The sequence below is a fragment of the Pygoscelis adeliae genome, unplaced genomic scaffold (genome assembly GCF_000699105.1).
Source record: "Pygoscelis adeliae isolate BGI_AS28 unplaced genomic scaffold, ASM69910v1 Scaffold72, whole genome shotgun sequence".
Taxonomy (NCBI): domain Eukaryota; kingdom Metazoa; phylum Chordata; class Aves; order Sphenisciformes; family Spheniscidae; genus Pygoscelis; species Pygoscelis adeliae.
This window is the reverse complement of record NW_008824286.1, coordinates 2,974,646-2,983,398: the sequence shown is the minus strand read 5'-3', so window position 1 is coordinate 2,983,398 and position 8,753 is coordinate 2,974,646. Positions and strand designations below refer to the sequence as shown.

The window sequence follows — 8,753 nt, the reverse complement described above, 5'->3', positions numbered from 1 at the left end:
AGAATCATAGAATCATCCGGAGGTGCGGGGTTTCTCTCGCTCGAGATGCTGTAACGTTCAGCGCTAAACTGCTGCTTTCCCTGCAGAACGTGGCTTCCCCTGCCCCGCTGGGGAGTGGGGCTGTTTCAGCTACAGCCCCGCTACTGACATCTCAAAGCTGTCTTCCCTGAGCCAGCGAGAAGAACGTTTTCTGGTAGTCTCAAGGTTTTTCTCTTTTCCTTTTCCACCTAGTCTATGCGCACTTAAAATCGTGTTGGCAAGAAGGACTTAATCTTGCAGCGGAATCGCTGGGGATGCCTCCTGTCTCTATGGGATTTCACTTGTTTAGGCTAGTTGAATGTGTTGGACTCTCTGTTAATCTCTGTTCAATAAGAAACCTTATTATCTTGAGGCAGTTGCCAAAATGCCACCGTTCAAGTTAAAAACGTTTTACTGGGATCATCACTGCAAAGAAATAGAACTGAGGTGAGTAGGTAGGCTATCTAAAGGTCTAGTAGAACATTGCTGTTTCTTGTATTGCATGGTGATGTTTTAAAGCCTGGTGATACCGAAGTATGTGCTTTGGGTAGTTTTTAGTCTGTGTAAATACACTCAGAATAGCTTTAGCTTGGCTGGGCTGGCTATTGCTTGCAATGTCACCGTAATAGCAGGGAGGTTGGTGCCAGCATGCAAAACCTGCTTGAGAAACCTACTCTGAGAATTACTAGCTCCTGTGGAGTTCCTCAGTACCACAGCTATGCTGATGGCAGTAGTGGTTTATACCTGGTTTTCCTGTCTCTGAGCTATGAGAAATACTGCACAACTGTATATTTAGGTATTAAGAATAAAACTTTTATGTGGGCATTTGGCTAGAAGTAGGATGGGAAGGCCACTTTGGCTCTGCTGTGGGTCCGTGCTTCTTGCAAGAGGTTGATGATGTGTGAACCTGATCTGGAGAATGGGCCCAGACCTACAGACATGGGGACTCGGTTTGAACCCTGTAGACTTTGTGTTGCGGTCCGCCTGTGTTAAAATCTTTCTTACCCTTAATCTAGCTGCAACGCCTGCCCTGGTGCCTATCTTTGCTGAGCATTTGGAGTTCACAGTGTGAATGTAGCATGGCCTTTCAGCTGCCTTGTAGTCTGCAAGCACTTGGATAGCATCAGTGAATTTGTGCTTTAATTTCCCCTTTGCTGTTGTGTGCAAAAGCTGTTTTCTGGGCATCAGCAGCAGGAGCATTAGAGCTTGCAGACGTGGATATTGTAGTAGAGCTCCTTCCAGTGTGATTGTTTGCCGTGATTGCAAATAGATGATTTTTTTTTTTAAATGAAGGCTTTTCTGTAGTTTTGGATTTAATTCACCTGTAAGGTCTCTTCTTCACCTGGGGCAAAGCATCATTTCTCATATGCACCCAGCAGCCCCCATCCCAGGGCTCTTCTATATTGTGGCAAGTATGTAGTTTTCTTAGCTGCAGAAGTTTGATACCAAAACCTGGATTGAACACTCTGGAGCACAGCATTAGTGGTAGTTTCTTTTTGGTAGTTTCTTTTGACTGAGGTTAAGCTTCCTGGGAGACAGAAGCCTGCATTTCTATATACCAAACTGTACCGTAGATGTTTTATGACCTCATTTTTTTGCACATCATTTAATCTCTCTTCCCCCCCCCCCTTCTTATTTATAAAGCATTTACTTTGCAGGGATGTTACAGGGGTGGGGTTTGTTAAACATTGAGACTCCATTGGGAAGCATTGTATACTGAAAAATGTAGATAACAGTTTCTTTCTCCTCTGAGCTCAAAACTCTGGAAGAAGTTGATAAAAGACCCAAACTCTAATCTAGTGTAAACTCAGGTAATCTAATGTGTTTTGATGGATTTCAATGATAAACATGTCCGAAAGCAGTATGTCAAAGCATTTTGGGATAAGGTCTTGCAGCATGTTGGGATCCCTAATCTGTAAGCGGGGCCTCTCTTGGTAACAGCTGGGTGAGCTGTGGCTGTTTACATCCTTCTCCTGGAGGAGTGATGGGATGATTTAACTTGTCTGACATCTGTTTTTAGTAAAGAGGAATCAGGATTCTTGGGTCCAGCTGCATGTAGAAAAATAATGCTGAAGATTTGGCTCATGGTCCCTTGTGCCCCAAGAGGGCGCAACGGCGGCAGCAGCATAGCTCTTGGTTTAATCTAGGCATGTTTTTTGAGATGTGTTTTTGATGCTGAAAGGAAAAACCCGTAAGTGTTGGTTTCCAGTTTATAGCATCTTTGATTAGTTGGATGGAGAATCGTCCAATGAAAGCTTTATAAATTGAAACGGGTGAGGGTCCAGCTTGCCTTAAGGAAAAATATCACTCCCTGTAAGTACAGCGGAGTGTTGAAATGGGAGCCCACAGAGGTTGTGGCACCTCAGTCCTTTACAAGACCCAACTGGCCAAAGCCCTCAGCATCCTGGCCTGGCTTCTGTTTTGACCCTGCTTTAAGCAGGAGGCTGGATGAGGTTGTGACCTGAGGAGCCCTTCACGTGTGCTTGTGGCAGTGCATGTAAACTGCTCCGGGGAACAGTGCCCTTCTCTGTCTGCACGGAGCAAAGGACAAAGGGCCCCCCACTCCTGTAGTGCCTCGTTAAAAATCACCCTGTGACCTGCACTGGGGTCTTCTGCTTTGGCTGGGTGAGGAGGGCACTAAAGGTTACAAGTGCACATGCTGTACGCTCTTAGCTTTTTTTTATCCTTTGAAAGTTAGAGGCTACAATGCATGACCAAGAATACAGTATATTCTAGCTTCGTATGTCTTTCAGGCTCTCAGTTCAGCAAAATATTTGCTTAATTGAGGATGTGATGGCCCACATGCTTCGATTCCAAGCAGTTTAAGTGCTTTCAGTTGGAGATGTAAAAATGTCTTAGTTGTGACATGGTGTTTGAGCCTCCTGCTGCAGATGTAAAATCCATATGGCAGTGAGTCTTAATTGAAACCTGCTGGTGTTATTTTTCTCCTGCAACATATTATATGAAATATTCTTTATGCAGCTGGCTTGAAAGGATTACCCTTAATTAGATATTTCTAATCAATTAGTGCTATTCTTTTCTGTAATGCTCTTCCTTTCTAAGAAACATGATTTTGAGTTATATAAGGCACTTTGATTTGATATTCTACATATCAAATATGGCCTGTATGATTTATTAATTATTTTATGCCATGGGCTTTAGGTAGAAGTCATTCATCGCAGCATTGTTAGTCGTGTGGGTAAGTCCCTCCAGGTGTGTTGTGTACTGAAAAGCTTGTCTGAAATCAGAGCCGATTGCTTGAAAAGTTAGGTCTCTAACTAGGTTTTAGATTCAGATGTTTATAGTACTTTCTGGTATTTGTTGCTGTTTGGTCAGACTGTTAGGTCAGTTTGCAGGGAAGTGTGTTTTGTGATTGTGAAGAAGTTTGGAGAAAGAAATACAAAAGCTGATGTAGCTTAAAGCGTATTCCCCAAAGTAGATTACTCCAAGAGTCTGGAATGTGTTGGTGGGAGGCTTCAGTTTTAGTGAGCTGTTGCTCCATGCAGGCAGGAGTCCTTCCCCTCCTAAATAATTGTTTCCATCTGCATAGCTTATTCCATCGGCCCCAGGGCCACTAATGCCTGGACTGTTGAGCTGTCTGCAAAATTTGGGTCTCTTGTAAAAATGAGGATCTTTCTCACTAAATCCTCTGTGCTAGCTATGTATGAAGGGAACTTTGCTGTTGTCATACAGAAAAATAACAGGGCAACCCCCACTGCGGGACCTTTTAAAATAAGCAACATTCTGGTCTTTCTTTCATGTCCTTTTAAATTTTTAGAGGGAGAAGTTTTGGGACCCTAGAATCTTACTGCATAATGTCTGGCAAGCCTCTTATTAATTCACTAGTTGTCTGAGAGTTGTTTAGTTTTTATAGAATATGAATTTCTTTCCATCTATGATAACTTGCAATGTCCCTGGCTACTTGACTTGAATACTGTGGCTTATGGTCTGTGAGATGTCCACGTGAACATGCACGCTCCCATCATATGGTGGAGCCTGAGCGTAGGAAATGACACTGAGTGCAACATACAGTTGAGACCTCAGCATTTCAGTCATCAGCTTGGCTGAGACCCAAGCACACTTCTAGCATGCGAATACCTGTTTGTTGATTTTGCAGCACTAATGTACTTATCCCTTTGTCCTCTTTTGCCCTTCTATAGAAGGTTCCTTCTAGGATGATGGACTTTGATAGCAGTGGAGGTTGGTACTGACACGTGTTACTGTGTATTGGGACTGCCAAGAAGGTGGTGAGGGCAGTGGCAAGAGCTTGCTCCACCATGATACGCTTGGGGTTCAGCGGTAGCATAGGAGGCAGCCTGTGCATTGATGAAGCAGTGACAGCAGGCTCCTGAGCAAGAGTTACCGTTTTATACTTCTCAGTTATCCCTGCCTGGGTCACCTAATGAAGCACGGGAGAGACATCGTTGTAACTCCGAAACAGTGTCATGGCATGAATGCAGAGTATTCTTCACTCCCTTCCCTATGCACTCTTCTCTCTGAAGGGTCTCGTTTCTGAATTAGTTGAGGTCACTTAAGCACCTGTTTCCTGGAGGAGGTGACATGACAGATGTCTTTTTCCTCAACCTTCAGTTCTTGGTGAACCTTCACTGGGCTTAGCCTGTGGTGGACATGGAGAGCATACCCACCAGGAAAGGAAGTCTGCCTGGTGGGGGCTATTTTGTAGCACTGCTAGTTTGGGGCAGGAAGACGACTTTTGCGTGATGGCTCTGAAGCTTGTGCGTGAGGCTGTCTTGATCATGGTGGTTACCATTCAAGTGCTGTCAACTTAAAACTTTGTCACTGCTGCTGCCAAATTAACAGTTATGCTGGAGTCCTGGGAGCTCAGATTTTTCAGTGTTTCTGTATGTACACAATTGAGCATGCTGCCAGTGCTTGAAACTCCTTTTCTCCTGCTTGATCATACTTCTGACAACTCTAATCAAGTGACCAAGACTGGAAATGAAAGTGGTGATTCTTGTCTTGAGGGTGCTGTTTGAATTCTAAGGCAAAAACGACTGTGTATAAGCTCTTGAGTGAACAGGAGCCTATAACTCTTGAAAGGTCCATAGCAGGTGGCCAATATATAATGGAACTGGAAGGATATCCTCTTTAGGCAACAAATAAATACAGCTTTGCTGATGAAAGTTGTTTTTCTCGGTCAAGGTAAAGCTCAGACAATGTTAATGTTTGAAAACAGCAGGGCTAACACAGTGGAAGGAAATCCTTGCATGCCTCATAGCGGAAGGTGGACATGAGGCTGCAATATATACATCCCTGCAGCTGATGTGAGATACTGTTGTTTTGGTCAAATATTCCAGAATCCTGGACTCACTCCAGCTTGTGCATAAGAAGGGTAAAAGTAGATAAAGGTAACAGCTGTATTTAGATGCAGTATTTCCTTTGACTAATGGGAGAGGAAGGATACCTCCTGGGAGCAGTCCTTCTAACGATATCCCGAATCCAAGAGTTTCAGAGTTCATTCACTTCGTGCTTCTTACGCTCTCTTGGACAGCGTAAAGCAGGCGTGAAGCTGCCGGATGTTTGCAGGCCGGGAAGAGTTTGGAGCAAGCACAGAGCTGCCAGGTCAGTTGGGAGAACTCAAGGCTTTATTAAATACCAGCATGCATCGTGGAAAAAGCTTTTTGGAGAATGACTTTTTGCAAAGCTTGTTCTAGCTGCAATGATGTGTTAGCTGGAAGAAAACCTAACCGGGGGGCAAATCTATAAGTAGAACAAAGGAATTGCTTTTCTAAGGCTTTTCTGTGAACTCTGCTAGCGAGGTCTGCGCAGTTTTGTAGTGGATTAGCATTACCTCATTGTCAGTGTCAACAAAGCAGATGGCAAAGAAAAACTAGTCTTTGTAAAGGTCAAGAAATTGCCACTTGGTTGCTCGCTGGGCATCTATGAATATCATTTAACCTTATACGAGTACTGTTTCTGACAATAGTACTGGGTCAAGTGTCACGGTTCGTTTGGACCTCTCAAAGTTACATGAGGATGTATCCCGTGAATCCAACTTTATTATGTGAGCTCATTGGGTAAAAATCAAACAAGGACTTAGTCCCCTTTCAATGGGCTGGTGTAACTTGTTAATTCTCTACTTCATTACTTCATTAATTCACAAATTCACTAACTTGCATGCTTATGAGGAAGCCAGTTTCCCAGCTGATGGTGAGAATGCTCATCCTTTCTCCTTCGTCATGGTGCAGGTGTCCCAGTATCACAGTGGGAAGCCTGGGAGCCTCAGCAGTGCAGATACTGATGGGTCAGCTTGAAAGATTTTTGGGTAAGGTGATGTACTTACACCTTCCGTCATGGAAGTTTGGTTTCTACCATTTCTGTAGGTTGCTCCAGTTAATTCTGAATAGTTTCCGTCCTACCAGAAACTGCCCAACAGTTGCTTTTGCACAGCTGCAAGGACAGCAGGTCTTATCTCCTCCCCTCCTTTATATCTGGTGTAAGTGTAGCTCTTGCTTTAGCCCAGTGGTGCTGCTCCCAGCATAGATCAGGCTGGGCTGTGTCAGTGTGAGCTGTGTGTTGGGCCAAAACCTGAGCAGGAGTCGAGTCAGCAGCCAAAGTCAAGTGATGCCTGCGTCAGAGAATGTCCATTGTACAGAAGTTTGGTTGCTTAGACCAGCCTGGTTAAAACATACAGTCCCGAATGTCAGTTTGATTATAAGAGTTCATCAGACTTACTAGATGTTCCCCAGGGCTCAGTATTGGGGCCAGTTCTGTTTAATATCTTTATCAATGATCTGGATGAGGGGATCGAGTGCACCCTCAGTAAGTTTGCAGATGACACCAAGTTGGGCGGCAGTGTTGATCTTTTTATGAAATCTTTGTAGTTTTCAACTCACCTGCGAGTCTGAATTGAATTTCTGCTTCTTTATCTTGTTGGATTCACTGTGCTTATTCAGTGGATGATCTATGTGCTGTCTTCTTTTTGCCTTTGCAATAGCACTGTGTTACTCTGAACTTGCACACTGGGTGTAAACTGAAGAATAAAAATCTGTCGTGCAACATCACTTGACATTGATACCTGAGACTTCATATGTCCGATCTTCTCTTTGGCCCTGCAGTTAGAGCAGTGGGTTTTTATACAACAGTAGGTGGGGATTTATAGGCACTACTCTAGTCTCTGACCGACCTTTGAGATGATCTTGCACCACTAACCTCACCTGCCCTGTGTTCTTCTGCCTTTAAATCCTGCACTACAAAGCTGTTTGGAAATGTCTGTAGCAAGCTCTTCCATCCCCTCATTGGCCCCTAAGTCCTAGATCATGCCTGCAATCTTCTGATCCTGGTTTTCATGAAGACTCGTGTAACTAAACTTTGTCCTGAATATTTTGGAAAAACAAGCCCTCTCCTAATGAGTTAACAAACTCTTGACTACTAATAGCTCTGTAAGAGCCGTGAGCTGTATTGTACAATCAGGTTCAGCATCTCAACGAGTTCTGTTCCAACTGTTGCATCGTTTATAGATGAAACTAGTACAAACAAGCTCTGTGTGGTGACTTCAGAACACGGTGCCAGCATAGCAAAAATAGTGACAGCTGACTTTTTTTTTCTTTTAACTTCTGAGCCTTTAAAGCAGCAGCCCAGTTCTGTTTCTGTCCCAGCTCTCTTCTAGAGGACAAACGAGGAGAATGTCTGTAAATATAAATTATGGGCCACTTGTAATCTCTCCACAAATAGAGAAGTTTGGATTCCTCCTGGTGGACCTGTTACTGCTAAAAGGATGACAAAGTACAACAGGAGCCTGTTAGGATAAATGATGGCACTTTTGAGACCAAGCACAACTGTTGCTTATGAGTGGAATAATTGGCACTTACTATTGCCTGACTGCTAAATAAGAACTTCTGCTACTAGGCTGTCTTAATTTTTCTCTTTATTTTGGAAATAATTGATTGAGCAGTCAGGATCTGTAAAAATTCTACTCCCTTTGAGAGGGGGGTATCGTTCTGTTCCCCCGCTCAGAGGCTGATGGATGTCCCACCCACAAATGGGCGCAGTGGCATTTCATTCCCAAGTAAATGCCCTATATCCACTTTTGTAGGGACAATGTGTGGGGACCTATTGGGTAAGTATTTTTCTCTGGATCTTGAATTTGGAGTATTTAGGTAAGTGGATTTAGTTTTTATTGTAATCATTCAACAAGACAGAGGGGATTCCAGCCTAATCTCTGAAGTAGTTTCAGCTAGTCTGACCCAATATAAAAACTTCTGGGGAGATTTTTTAAAACTATAAGATACTAAAATCTATCAAAAAAACCTTAAACAAGGCATTGCTTTGAAAACTGCATTTGTACTTAGTCCACACTCTGGGCTTTTAGTGTTTCACTTTTAATCTTAATAAATAGCTTGGTTGTGCAGCTGTGATCAGGTCACTCCTACTTTTCTCCTCCTCTTGTCTTACCATTCTTGCTAAAACTCTAGCTTATCTGAGTCAAGCTATCACTAGCTATTGTTTAACTGTCTCATAACCTTGGTAGCTCTGAACCATTTGCTTCTACTGTGGTCGTGCGACCATGCCATGTGCATGACTTCTATTCTTTGAAGAGTGGATGTTTAGCATTCTTTGGGCACTAACTCCTATGGGATGCCTGAAAACACACTGACTCATGGTGAGTTCAGCCCATGGAGCCCATCCCGCTGCTTGTGATTATGGTGCAGGAAATAAACAAGATGACAACCTAATCTATCATGTCTTTGGGCTGAGAACTGGGGCAGCAGAGT

At 43.5% G+C, this 8,753-nt stretch overlaps 1 protein-coding gene across 1 annotated transcript in view; it reads left to right on the top strand.

Moving 5' to 3' along the window:
• Nucleotides 1-407: 407 nt before the first annotated feature.
• Nucleotides 408-8,753, top strand: part of ARHGAP40 (Rho GTPase activating protein 40) — a 43,073-nt gene continuing 34,727 nt past the window's right edge. The window contains exon 1 of the mRNA XM_009318660.1: nucleotides 408-465. The gene's annotated coding sequence lies outside the window, so the exon portion shown is untranslated. The remainder of the gene's footprint in view (nucleotides 466-8,753) is intronic.